Source organism: Oreochromis aureus, linkage group 6, assembly GCF_013358895.1.
Source record: "Oreochromis aureus strain Israel breed Guangdong linkage group 6, ZZ_aureus, whole genome shotgun sequence".
Lineage (NCBI taxonomy): Eukaryota > Metazoa > Chordata > Actinopteri > Cichliformes > Cichlidae > Oreochromis > Oreochromis aureus.
Genome location: NC_052947.1, coordinates 22,108,832 through 22,123,913, shown reverse-complemented (window position 1 = coordinate 22,123,913; position 15,082 = coordinate 22,108,832).

The following is a 15,082-nucleotide window of genomic DNA, read 5'->3' as shown; positions in this document are numbered from 1 at the left end:
ACAGCAGTAGTGACAGCAAAGATAACAATATCAAAGCAGAGTTTGGTCATTTTCCCAGTTCTCCACAGAAAGGATCAGCTCACCATTAGAGACAGGCCTTTTTTTTAAAGGGGCTTGGAAAAACTGAGCAACAATGTGAAGCCTAATTAAATGGAAAAACATGCTCATGTTTGCGTGACTTGTGGCAGTTTTCACACTGTTTATCAACCGCAGCAAACTGGAAACACAAAATTCAACTGTAAACACAATGTAACTGCAAAAAGACAAAAAGTGACAGCGCTGCGTAGTGTGATGTCATACTGTCGGTGCAGGGTTTTTTTTCACATTTTTAAATGGAACTTTGATGCAGGCCACGTGAAAATAATAGGATAAAGTTAAAGTTACAACCAAAGTCAGTTCACCAAGTTAAAACCAAGATATGCTTCTTCAGATATGCATGTTGAAAGACCAGATAGCTTCTTGGAAGGTGAATGTGATTCGAGAGCTTAGGGAAACATTGGCCAAATATGTGCCTTTCTGTGGCCAACATACACACAAGCATGCATCTCACTCTACATAAACCTTCTTAATATCGTATCCCTTTAAATATTTAACCAGATACAAACTGGATAAAGGTGGTTGTAGGACCCAAGTAACCATTATCATCTTCTAAGGTCATTAACACTTCTATACTGCGCTTCCTAGTATTCAGGCATAGCTCTCCATAACCTTTGTGTGTTTGTCACTCAGTCCCCTCCAGGTGAATGTCTGTTAACTCACCCTTTAGCCATGACTTTAACAGGACACGTCACTCAGTAGAGAGGAAATTACCACTTGAAGAATGAGAGGAACCTGTGTTCTCCAACAAAGACAAGCGAACGACCGGGAAAGAGGGCGAGGCTGACAGACAAAGATAGACATGACCTCTCGTTCATATTTCCAGCTTTTGATCATTTATATATTTTTTTTTTTTTCGGATGCTGAATCTCTGTCTGCAGAAACCCCAAATTGTGACATTCTGAAAACATTTCCCAGACATCGAGCATGTATTTCAGGATAATGTTACAGGAAATTTTCCCTCACACAGAAAGTGAGGTTATGACACACAAGAGATCAGTGCCAGTCCAATACCATAATCTGAACACACCCCTTCACTACCCATGAATAAATAAATGCTGCTACATTTTTCCAGTTGGCAAAAGCAGAAATGATAAATGATGTGTGATCAATTTTATGTTATAATGTGTAATAATGTGGGTTTTTTGGTTGTGTTGTTGAAAATAATAATAATAATAACAGGGAATAATGAGGGGAGAGGGAGCGCAATGAGCAAACCGCTCTCACTTTAACAGCAAAGTCATACTTTCTGTATGTGCAAGTACACGAGGGTTTACTAGGGTTACGAGGGTCCTGCTAGCAGGACAGGAGGTTCTGTGTGGACATCTGTGTAGTTTCCAGTTTGTAGGACTTCTCCACACAGCTACTACAGTACAAGGGCACCGAGTGTAAAAAGTAATATAATAAGAACAATATGCATCATGGTGGCTGCAGCTGTCTGCATACTCATAAAAAAAACAAAAAAAACTTTTGGCCTGTTTTGTAACAAGTGAACTTTATGTGTTTTAAATACAGAGATGTGCCCTGCAGGTCTGAAATTTGAAACTTTCAAATAACACGGTTCCTCTAATGGCCATGTGAAGCTAGCTCCAAAGAGTGAGCCAGAAAGTGCACAACATACAAAATGCACGACTTTACAAAGCATGTTTTCAGGCTGGTACAATTCAAATTGTCCCATTCATTATCTCCTTTGTAAAAAGAGCAAAGATTTTCAGGGTACACTTACCAGCAACTTTATTTGGTTCCATTACTCTTTAATGCAAAGATCCAATAATTATGGATACACAACTAAATGCAATGTCTGGGAAGACATTGCATTTAGTTGTTTAGTCAAGATCAAGATGTCCTGCTGGAGTTCAAATTGAACTTGGGAATTGGGAAGAAAAGTGATTTATGGGACTTTGAGCATGGCGTGGTTGTTTGTGCCAGACAGAAATGTCTGTGTAATTCAGAAAAGAGTCATTTCTAGGATTTACAGAGAATCCTAGAAAAAAAAGAGAAATATCGAGCAAATGGCGGAAAAATGTCTTGTGGATGCCAGAGATGGGAAGAGAATGGTCAGACTTCTCTGAGCTGATAAGAAGGCAGTAGTGATTCAAATAACTAGTCGTTAAAACCAAGGTATGCAAAATAACTTCTATAAATGTTGGTCCTTGAAGCAGATGTACTACAGCACCCGAAGACCACACCAGGTGCCATGCCTGTCAGCTAAGAGCAGGAAATTTGCACAGTTCACAGTTCAGACCATACAGGATGCGAAAAATGCCTGCAACACTTGGATAATAAACTCAGAATTTGGCATAAACAAAATAAAAGTATGGTCTGATTGGTGTCAGTAATGAGGATGTAACGGTGTGGGGGATATTTCTACTTTAGAGTAGAGCCACTGGGCCTCAGTGTCAAAAAGAACCAGACAATGTGCTTTAGGTATCTGGTTAGGATGCCTGCTGGGCAGGCTATCTAAGGCATGCTGAGTGGAAACTGGGAGAAAAAACCCAGTTAGACCCTAAACCTGCTGGAGAGAGATTGTATCTCATCACGCCTCGGTTAGGGTTAGAGCCTTGGGATCTCCCGAGAGAAACTAGAAAATGTTCCTGGTGAGGAGACCACCAGAAACTGCTCTTTTACTACCCAGCTTGGTCGGATGGATGGATGGATGGATGGATGGATGGATGGATGGATGGATGGATGGATGGATGGATGGATGGATGGATGGATGGACTAATTAAAATGTGTTAAACATCTCATTTGACTGTGTGTGGCTGATAATCTATATTCCTTTTTTTAAGTTTCAGCCTCTTTGTTTGTTTATACCACCCTGTATAAAACAATATGAGGGCGCAGCGCAGATTATTTAAGGTGCATTTTCCATGTTTGGTTTCAGCACAGCACACCCAAGTCAGAGAACTGAAAATTTTAGTTCTCTTTTCCTGAGTACTTGTAAATTCTTCACGTCTCTTCTCGACATTTTTCATTGAGGTAAAGGAAAAGCAGGTAAAAAAAGGCCTAAGAGGTAATTTCTCTAGTATTCAGCTGCAACCGCCTCTCTCTTTTCAAAGATGATCTGTGTGCGTGCGCGTGTGTGTGTGTGGGTGGGTGGGTGTGCATGTGCATGCATTCCTGTTCTCTTCTTCTGTATGATGAAAACTTGCGTGTCTGACTTTTCAGCACAGGTTTCAAACAGATAATAAATGTGTCAGTAGGATGAGGTAGAATCATACTAACTTTCATAATGTCTGCAGTCAGTACACTTTCACCTTCAAACACAGACGCACATATAAAGCATTGCCAGTACTATAAAATCTGGTGCCTGAGTCAGCCTGAGACACGAGAGTTTATAACCAACATGTAGTCCACCCTTTCTCTGTAGACATCTTAAAGAGCTCCAACCCGAGCAGTTGTGAGCGTCTTCAAGTATTATAAAAACAAATCAGTGTTGCATCTTATAAGGTTAACATGTTTTTGGAAAGTGGAAATGTTGTCAGGTTACCACTTTCTTAAGCAACTCTTCAGTTTCGCCCTACATACAGTAAATAACTATGTAATAGATGTTTTGGTAATGACAAAACCACATTCTCCGACCTTGCCCTTCCATCAAGGTCTACATGGCATTTTAAAATTTGTGTCATTTTCATTTTTATCACCCACTACGTTTCTATTTCATTGTGCATATGTGGCCCACTCAGGAGATAGATTAGTTCATCCTCTAATCTTAAGATGGTTGGTTAGAGCCACGGCTCCTCCATTCAGCATATCTAAGTGTCTTTGACAAGATACCTAACACCCACCGTCTCCACCAAAAGAAAAAGAAGAAAAAAGAAAAACACCTTAATGTGTACACACAGTGAGTGGATGAAAAGTGTTGAATGTCTAGTTCTAAGTGTATTCTCTAAGCATGAATTGATTATAATGGCTTGTAGTGCAAACTACCAAATAAACACTGTTTTTTTTAACCTTCTATGGTGCTCTCTGAGCAAATGCTACCTATCCACCCTCTAATGGCAGACAAATCAGTTTAGCAACTAGCTGCTGGATGCACTGCAGTATTTAGCAAGGAGGAAATGGGCGAAGACCAAAGCAAAGAATAAAAGAAATTTCAAAAGAATAATCTGATGGTTATTTAAATAGGCCACTGTTGAAGTGACCAAAATCATAAATTATAGTTTTTTCACTATATTTGATGTTAAGGTCAGCTGTAGGAGCTGCATTCAAAAAGTGTGTGTGTGTGTGTGTGTGTGTGTGTGTGTGTGTGTGTGTGTGTGTGTGTGTGTGTGTGTGTAGTGTGAGTAAAAGGTCAGGAATTGTCCTCCCTTTGGGCTGATCTGCCCACTTAGATCAAAGAAAACTTCCAGGACAGACTGTGGAGTGTCCGCCGGACGCCGCCTGGAAAATCCCACTCACTGGAACACAGTCGCCATGGGAACCAAGCGTGATTCTGTGTGTGTGTGTGTGTGTGTGGGTGGGTGGGTGGGTGGGTGTGTTGGGTTGGTGTGTGAGTACACTGAGTTGGGGCTGGGTGTCCTGAGGCTCGTTTAGACCTTTTAGTGCAGGTCAAACTTAAAGAGCTTGTCATTCTCTCTCTCACACACACACACACAAACATCCTGCTTGTGGCTAACCAGGCAGGCCCTGAGGATGACCGGCCTGCTACAGTCTGTTGCTGTGGTGTGGTAACCTGGCTGTAGTTCCCTGTTCAAAAGGAGGTCAGCATTCTAAAGGTCACTTAGCATCGCTCAATGTGTGGTGATGTTACTGGTCCCTGAGCAAGGAGAGAATGAAAGCTTTACGGGTGAGTAAACTGAAGCTCTTCTTTGAATCACATCATTTAGAGACCATATTCACAAGAGAGCAACACTGCACAAGACAACAATGAAAGAGACTCCGTTCAAACACAAACCCTGGCGTATACCTCTGTTTGGTTACTTTGGTAAAAGAAGAGGTTTGGGGGATTTATGTGCACGTCACTTCCCACATGGAGGCAGCACTGCTGAGAACAACAATAAATTGGAAAGCAAGGACGCCACAGAAGGATGAAGAAGGACTACACAGATTAATCAGTTGCCCTTGTCTGTCAATGTATCTTCACAACCAGATGCAATGCTGTGTAGCTACCTTTCTTGTGTGATGCGTCACTTTGTGATGCACAGTAACACACAAAAGTGACCCTGTACCAGTTTTAATTTCAGAACCGCAATAATGATAAAAAAATAATTGATAACCATTTTAAAACAGAAATGTGCCCACAAATACATCTGAAATCACACTCTGTAGCCGATAGCTCCTTATTAATGAGTGTAACTTAACACGCATTATCATCCATTCACTAATATCTCTATAAATAATGTTGAGTCACTGTTGATTTCTGGACAAAAGTCATCTATGATGCTGCTGAAAATTAGCCAAGAAGCAGCAACGAAACAACTGTGGCAAATTTCTGAAACACGGCGATCACACCAGCACTGACAAAACAGTAAGTACAACAGAGCTACTGATTCAACTGTCATGTTATCGAGTGTTGGTATGGGTTTGATTTGTGGTCATTCTTTATTTCCTCTTAAATTAAAAAAAATAACTGTGTGGGTACACATGCCAGAGCTACCACACACATAACATTTAGCCCTTATAAAATCCACAGGAGTGAGGAAAAAATAGCCCCAACACTGTTTGTTTTTTAAGAAAAAGAGAAGAAAAAAATTGCTGTAGAATCCTAAACCTTTTTTATAGCTACTGCATACTCTAAAATTGATCTTTAGACATGGGAGTTTATGGGAAATTGTCTGTCTTTTGAAGCCAGCCTTAATGGACCACTCCCCAAACTGTGGCTTTTGTCACTTCTGCATGATTTTAATTTTCCAGTCCCAGAGGTTGCTATTTGGTTCGGAGGTTTCACATCCTGTGACAGTGACATCGGTAGCAGACACTAACAGATGTCCTGTTGCCAAAGTTACACCCAATGTGATGCCTACAGTTCCAAACCACTGCAAAATGGTCGTTTCTCAGATGTCTTGTTATGTGCACTTGCATCTCCTGGGACTGGTTGGGAATTTGGGGAGGGAGACAGGGCAAAGACACACACGGGAAAGAGAGCCAGAGATTAATAATAACTAATAATTAATGCAACGTTCCAGATATCTCAGAACTGGGATGTTGGACCTCAGTACTGAAGTCACTCCAGAGTTGGCGTGTTCCCAAAAGACCGATGAAAGACAGGATTTGTTTAGGCTCTTAGCAAGGTAGAGCCCGGCAGGTATCAGTAACAATCCCACATAGTACTTATTTTTTTGCGCTTAAAATAAATGCATTGACAGCCTGATCCCTGCTCTGTGTATGGTAAAAATACACAGTGGCAGTGCAAATTAAAAGTTTACAGTTTTACTACTGTTTACAGTCATTGCGGCCTTCTTGAATGCATCGGAAACACCCAAAAAGTACCAAAAGGGAAAGTTTTAAGGCTAATCTCAAAAGTAAAGAGGGTGTCTGTCTCCTGAATCTTCAGCAGAAGAGGGACCTGAAAGCTGAAGGCTCTGCCTCACATTCTACTTTTAAATATCCTAGGAACCACAATTAAACCAGCAGTGTGAGAGCAAAGCGTTCTATTGGGATGATGAAATACTATGAGGTCTCTAAGCCTAATTATTCAGGACTTGATTGTGGTCGGTGGAAAATAGGTATGACTTTTATTTGTTGTAGCTGATCCAAACTGGTAGAAATTTGAATGAAATTGGGGCTGAGCCAATAAATAAATGACGATTGTCTAATTTCTCAACTTTGGTTCTAAGTCAAAATAATCAAATAACAAAGGAATTTCAAAACGCAGGGTATGACTTTCCTGTACAGCTTAGTATAACTCAGTATACTGCTATATACAACTAATGTATACAACTCAATATAATGTATACAACCATATTTTATAGTATATACACACCTTTTAAATATGACTGAAATGTGAATGAACTGAAAACACAGCCACAGCTTTTGAGACATTTTCTTTCCTAAGCATCAGCAGTGCAGCATGAGTTTACGGTTCAAATGAGAAAAAAGTGGAAGCTACACTTTGTACATCTGTATGGCATTTAGTATGCTGCGCTCTGCATTTCCCCTCCCCAAAGGTGAAATTGCAGACTAGCTTCAGCAGTTACTTCCATGCCAGATGATGGTGTTTGATAGTTGTGTGAGACTGAAACTAATGAATTAGAGAACAGAGGGTGTGTGGAGTACATGCAGATCTACAGGGAGCTCTGTCAGCCAAGGGGAACAGACAAGACAGAAAGCCCACCTTGAATTTCAGCATGCATTCACCCTTGCAAATCAATAACCCCGCTGCAAGCATGCATATGCAAAGGCATACACATATAAATACCCGTGAAAGCGTGCTTACGCAGAAAAAACAGAGGAAGATTTCAATGTTAATTCTTGAGGCTGTAGACATGATTGTGGACCATGTCAACACTTTGAAACTTCTCTCCCTACTATTTTTAAGACCAAAGCATGCAGATAATATTGAGATGAGTTCCAGATGGACAATAGTGGAACCATGTGTTTGAATCAGGCCTGCTAAAGCTCTATCGATTCCCCAATCAGAACACAAAGAGGTTCTCCAGTTATCGCTTCTTTTAGACAAAGAAGCCCTCCATCTGTGAGCATCTGGAGACTGTTTGATCTACGCACTATGAGCAAGACAAAGGATGAGATGAAGTGGGATGGTATGTGATTAAAAAAACAACTAAAATAATGATCTGGATGTCTGGTTATATTTGATTCTATTATGAATATAAAACTTTTGAGAAATTAAAAATCTAGGCTGGTTTATTGCCAAAAGGTCAACAACACAAAATGTGAACGTGATCTCAAACCTGAATCATTTGATTTTTTTCCAACCACATGGTGAGAGAAATAAATATTCTTTAGCAGCTAAATGTTCACCACATTCACCAGACGGCTCTAATGTGAAGGGGACAAACTGATGCTAATAGGAGCAGCGAGAGTGAAGCAAAGCAATTAAGTTGAGGGCTGGAGAGCAAACACTGAGCTCACAGAAACACTATTACTGGCATGGTTATTTGAGTTCAGGTCATATGATTTATTGTTAACATAAAAATGTTGATTATATGGCCTTTGGGGCAAACTTGATGAAGAATTACAGCAAACTTGATGAAGAGGGAAATAATAAATGGCTACAGATCTGTCCTTGTGTAATATATGCAGTAGGTGAAATTCGGGGGATTAACTGCAGCTTAGGCCAACACCACCACAGAATACGACATCACCTCCCAAGGGGAACGGGCCAGTGTGACAGCCCTGACTGTCTCACAGTGAGTCAGTCAGGGCTGTCAGTCTGTCTGTCTGACTGTGTGACTGACAAGCTCCAGACACTCCTGTCTCTCTCTCTCTCTCTGCAGGGTGATGCTGTATTCACATCATGACTGCATCAACAGGCAGGGAAGGAGCTGGGAAAGTCATCCTGATCCATAAAACCCTCATACACACAAATTTATTGGCAAACACACAAAAAATGTTCCACTCTCTATGTTATACGGCATGACATTTGTAGATTACACTGGGGTTGCTGGTGAAATGACAAAAGATAATAACAGCTTTTGCCAAAGGTTTTGACCAACCTATGGACATACAGTTCTGTGCATAACTCTGGAGTCACCTGTCATTTCTTTACATTTTGCTAGGGAAATAGGAAATAGGTGCAGTGATTGAAACGATAATGGAAATACCATAGGCAAGGCAATAACAAGCTTGAAGGTCAATATTTGGTAGGACCACCTTTGTTCTTCAGCACAGCCTGAAATTTGTTAGGCAGATTTTTTATCATTTCTTTAATCAGTCTTCAGGAATAGTTCTCCAGGCATCTTGAGGGACATTCAAGGATCTTTTTGGATGTTGTCTGCCTTTTGTTCTGTTCTGTGTCAAGATGATCGCTCACTGCTTTAATAATGTTGAGGTTCAGGCTCTCGGGAGGCCAATCCATGACTGACAGTGTTCAATTGTAGGTTTTTCTATCCAGGTATGTGTTGGCAGTGTGTTTGGGATTATTTTCATCCTGACAAATGAATTTGCTGCCAATCAGAGGCTTTCCAGATGGTACTGTATGTTGGATCAAAATCTGATGCTACCTTTGTGGATTCATAATTCCATCAATTTTGACGAGATCTCGAACACCACTTGCTCAAATGCAGCCCTAAACCATGACAGAGACCCCACAGTGCTATGCAAATGACTGCAGACACTGTTGTACCTCTCTGCTGACCTCCTCCATACATATTGGCAATTACTGAACCAGAAATTTCAAATTTGGATTCATCACTCCATGAGACAAGCTGCCAGTGATTTTCAGCCCAGTTCTTGTGTGATTTGGCTTGCCTCAGTCTTTTCTCCCTGTTTCCCTTCTTTAAGCATGGCTTCTTGACAGCCGCGCTTCCATTGAGACAATTTCTGATGAGATTTTGGTGTAGATGGCTCAGCTGAAGGCCATCTCTCAGTTTCTGTGACAGGTCTTTACTGGATTTTGTTTTTTGTGACTTTCAGACTGTTCATATGCTGTAGGTAGTTTCTTTAGGCCTGCTACTCCTTCTTTTGTCCTCCACCTGTCCAGTTTTCTCAATTAATTTTAATGACACAATAGACATCATACCAAGATATGCCAACTTTTTGGTTAATAAGACACTTTGGGGATCACCCTTTTTGTGAAAAAGTAGCCAACGTCCAACAAGAAAACATTGAAAGCCTGGAGAACTATTGCTCAAGGTCACTTTAAAAATTACAATAAAGTCTGGATCCTTGGAAGCAAAATGTAAAGAAATGAGGGGTGACTTTTACACATTACTGTATTAATACTAAATGAGGTTAATGCATTTATGAATCGGTTTTCAACATTTAAATGCAATATATGAGCACTTTATCTTTTATACCTGTTTCTAATGCCTTTAGTTAGAGAAAAATAGAAACACCCACAAGGTAAATTAGTCCTCAAAATAGTGCAGCTATTTTGTATCTGAGTTTGTTTGTTTTTTCAATCTGTTCAACAATTAACACTGAAATGAGTATCGGTTATCTACTATCTGTCTCTTTACGTATTCACCCTGGTGCCAGTAACAACTCTATACAAGCTCCTCTTCCACCAGCATTGATGTTACAGACTGAAGAAGCTGTGGCCAATTGGACTCGCAGTGCAATAATTGAATTTCACTAAATTATGCTGCACAAACTGCTTAGAGAAATGTAATTGTGTGCTTTGCCTTTTCTGGTACTTCTATAAGAACTGTGCGCCTCAGTTGCTGTAGAGAAAATATGGTGCTTGCTGTTAGACTGTTAGACTTTTCTTTGAGCTTCAATTGGTGACAACTGTTAAGGGTTATTCATTTAACTTTTAACTTTCTAAATCATTGCTTGTCCACTGCAATGTTAAGGATGAACATGGATTTTTACATTCCTTTGAGTGTTTAAAAATGTGTATAAACAAAAGGATGCTAAAGGAAAATATACAGAAAAATATACAGAATATCCAAAATATCCAAATCCAGCGTGAAGTCTAAACGTTTAGTCCCCGACCGGTGGGTGAGCTGGGGCTGGGTGGAATAAGTTGCAAAGAGGGTGCTGCACCAAAAACCTTGCTTTGGTCCTTAGCAGACAGTCACTTGTAGTTTACATGGAACACAACTTGTCTCCAAACAGTTGCTAACTAACTACTGAGTGGTAGTGAAACTTGAAAAAGTACGACACAAACCGTAACCTTCATAGTAAAAGTTTTGCCTTACCACTGCACCACACACATTTAAGATGGCACAACTTTTACTTTGAAGGCCAACATTGTTTCTGATTTGCATCACACTTTTAGCCAGTAAATGGCAAGTATTTGCAGATAAGGTCATAAGTCAGCATCTTCCCCTAAAAACAGCACACAACTATCACAATCTGCTATCAACACAACTATTGCAAGGTTTTCTGTGCAGCACTTTGCAGCCAGAAAATGCCAACAACTTCTCAGCCATTATCCAAATAGTCGCGAAATACAGATTTTTCCCTAGTCACCAGTGATTTCCAGGATTTTCAGTCTCTAGGCCTGCATGACTTGGGCTTTAGCAATCAGTTTCACAGTAACTGCCAGTGCAACCACTCGCAGTTGGTTGGGGAGTACTTGTTTTTCCCTAGAAACCAGTGGCTGCCAGTTGCCAACCAATCTGTGTGACTGGGGCCTTGCACAAATGCATCTTTGTTTGGGTAACTCCATTCAGCATTTCCAGCATCATACTTTTCACTCACCCATTCACTCTCTCACTACTACTAATTTACAAATGACCCCTAAATAGCTATTTATCATATAGGTATGAGGCTAAGAGACTTTATATTGGTGTTAATGTTAGTTAGTTAATGCCCTCCCAAAGGCCAAACAAACATGATTGTTTGCTGTATGTGTGCATACCTCCCCTTACACACAGTAGATACAGCAGCTGTCACTAGAGGGGAAACTGGTAAAAAAAAGAACGGCTTTTAGCTCTAATATGTAAATTCTCATTCAAGGTTTGCAGAGAGGTATTTTTAATTGTGACTACAAGCAATTCTACTAGGGGCACTTAATTTACTTATCAAGTACTTACAATTCTTGGGATGAAGCTGTTCGTGCATGAAAAGATCTGTCACATTTGCTGGATGGAAGAAGTTCACATATTCTGTGGCATGGGTGTGTAGGGTTATTGCAGATGCTAGTGGCTTTCCTGAGGCCATGTGTGCTGTATGTGTCCTACAAGGCTGAAGGCTGCGCAATCACATTCCTCTGTGCTCTTGACATAACTCACTATAGTGCTTTATGCGACACCGCATACAAATACAGTAGGTTACGAGGCTTTCTGTGGTGCAGCGATAGTAGATCAGCAATACCCGTTAGGGAAGGCCAGTTTTGTTTTTTTACCATTCTTAAGAAAAACAAACATTGCTCCAACAGCACTGTGGTGTCGGCTGTCCATGGAGATGAACATCCCCATGAACCTGAGTCTTGATACATGTGCCCACCTGTCCCTGTTGATGAAGACTGGAGCATCATTTTGCACCTATGCTCTGTAGAGTGATTTATGATTGCCCTGTATGGATTACAGAAAATCCAAATTATGTTCAAATTTGTGCACCCAGTTCTTCAAGTCATTAAAGCCCTGGAAACCCTGGAAAAAGAACAGATCAAAGAAATCATTACAAACCTAAAATTACCATAACATTCATGCTCATGATGACTGGATGTAAACTTCTCACCACAACATTATATTATTTTGTGAGAAGGATCACTCACAACAGACATTTTGTACAAAGTGCCTCTACAGTTGCAGTATCAGTGAATGTGAATCTTTTAGCCTGTTTCAGGATCTCAGTCGGCCTAGGAGTTACGAGGTGGTGACGGGATGGACTGACGAATAGTAAATCCTGTCAGCGCACGCAAGTACCCACACACACAGGCACAGACACAGTATATACTCACACACGCACATGCATACATGTGTCAAAAGGGTACACGGTCTACTGCTGTGTTACCAAGCTCCACAGGATGTCCCACCAACTGTGGTCCGAACATATGGAACAGTTGTCACACCCTCACTCTTCACATATGTGCATTCATGGAGCACACACAGATACTCAACATACTTGGTGTAATCTCCACAAATTCCCTTTTCCTCACTTCCTCCACTATAAAAAACCCCCATAAAACGTCTCCCGCTTATAATGTCTCACACACACATCTACACAAAGACATCCCATCCTAGTTTCCTGAAGTCCTTCCTGGATGTCATGGTGGCAAGCTGGGAATTGTGAATGTGTGAGATGAGTTGGCCGGTATTAGTCACTCTCACACACACTCCATCAGTCAACACTCTCTCTCACACACACACTCAGTCACTGACAGACATATCCAGCATTATACAACAGCGTGTGCTCTCCAGTGCAACGCTGGCACGGATAACAATCGCACGTACATTCCCAGCATCGCATGGCACACATGAAAAAAAAGATACGATATAAAGCAGTACACCATAGCTGCATTAGAGTAAATTCTTGATTGAATTATGTCTGTGTGGGCGGGGAAGCAGGCAAGCACTGCTGTGTGGTCTGTTAGTGTCAGCCAGAAACACACCACACAGTTAGAGCCAATCACTAGTAATGAGTCTACGCGCCGCACACTCGCAATCAATTAACTGAAACATCTGCGAGTGGATGAACTTGTGTGCTCATGTGTGTACATATACGTGTGTGGGTGGGTGTAAATCATAATTGATTTAAAGTGAGAAACTTTCTACTTTCCTACTTTCCCTCCCTGCTGTGTCACTGTTGGCCCACACCGAGGTGGAGCTTCTTTTGCCAGATCTGCCGTTCCCATCCACACGCGCGCGCGCACACACTAGCGTAGATTTCAGAGTCTGTGTTAGCTTCATTAGTGCAGGAGAGAGAATGGGCACTGCACTTTTGGCATGTGGGTTAGATTAGCCAGGCCTGCCGAGCCTTATAAACCTTTTTCTATTACAGCGACAGAAAGAAAGGGAGGGGGTTTTGAGGGTTCTCACTAATATATCTAACAGAAAGGAATATAACTGAGACACAGAGGCATTGAAAAGTTTCCACTAAAAACACCAGAGACAGAAGGTCATCAGTGAACGTGCAGCATGTGAGAAACTCACCCCTTTAACAAATTGCACCATAGAGACAAAGCATTAAAGCAAGCACGCACAGACACAAAAAGGGCCGTAAGACGAAAACACACAAAGTCAGATATGCAGAAGTAGCTCACATTTACTGCTTTAGAAGTGCAAATGATGTACAATGGCAACTGTTACACTGCCGTTCCGCTCCACCTTCCCTTATCTCGCCACTGCCTGTGTCTGCAGCAGTCCAGCTATATATCACAGCTGACGCCCATTTGCTCGACATTAACGCGCATCGTGATTGACATCATTTTCAGCTTTAAAAATTTATGTGTGAGGGTCGGACTCTCTGCGTGTGAGCGGTGTGGGAGTGTGTGTACTTTTTTGTGTGTTCTGCGAGGTCAGAGGTGAGGGCTGCGTCAGCACACGTGGTGACTGCCTTGCTGCATCTCATTGCGTGCATCTTGACAGCGCCATCTGGGTCTGTGGTGATACTGGAGCAAACATGCGCTCACCTTGCCGAACTGCAACACCACAATGTTTGCATGAGAACATAAAAAGCACCACTGAATCCTTGCTGTTGACCCCAGAACGTTATGAATACGTGCACTTGAGTTTGCTTTAACATGTGTTGTTGGTATCAGCCAGACAGTCCCACTTTAGCGACAGTTTAACTGGTATTGCTACATTCACCATTTGTCATTTGTGACAACACCTTTCATGTACTCTGAAAAAAACTCTAGTTGGAGCATTTTCTCAATATTTTTTAATATTATAACCGCTCTGTTGTTTTTGGTTGGTTAAGATGTTTTGATTGGTAACAGCCAAAGCTGTTGCTAGACATTAAGCTTGACTGAATTTGAGTGTGTTGCAGGATGCCACCACTACAACAAATCATTGTGTGAAATTTCTTCCCTGTTAGGTATTCTACAATCAACTCTAAGTGGTTTTATTGCAAAGTGAAAGTCTTTAGGAACCAACCAGAAGCAACAGCCTGGGCGCCTAAGCATCAGTAAATTAAACATAAGGAAGCCCCACGTGAGTCCACTCACTTTAACTGCAAGTGGCATTTATAATTCTGTCTAATTGAACCCAGTGATTGATACCAATAAATGAAAGTTGAGAGGAGTTATTGTTCTGGGAGTCGTGCACGAAAGAACAAAAGGTGGCAATGAAAATGGAGTGATTTGGAGAGTGAAACCCACTTTAAACTGGAAGCCTTTTAATTTAACGTTGTTAACATATTACTTCTTATACTTTATCACTTTATCTTCTTTGTCTGAAACATTACTGAAGTTTCTGGCTCCAGCAGCAATATAAAATGATAAATACTGATAATGCCATCTATCATTCTC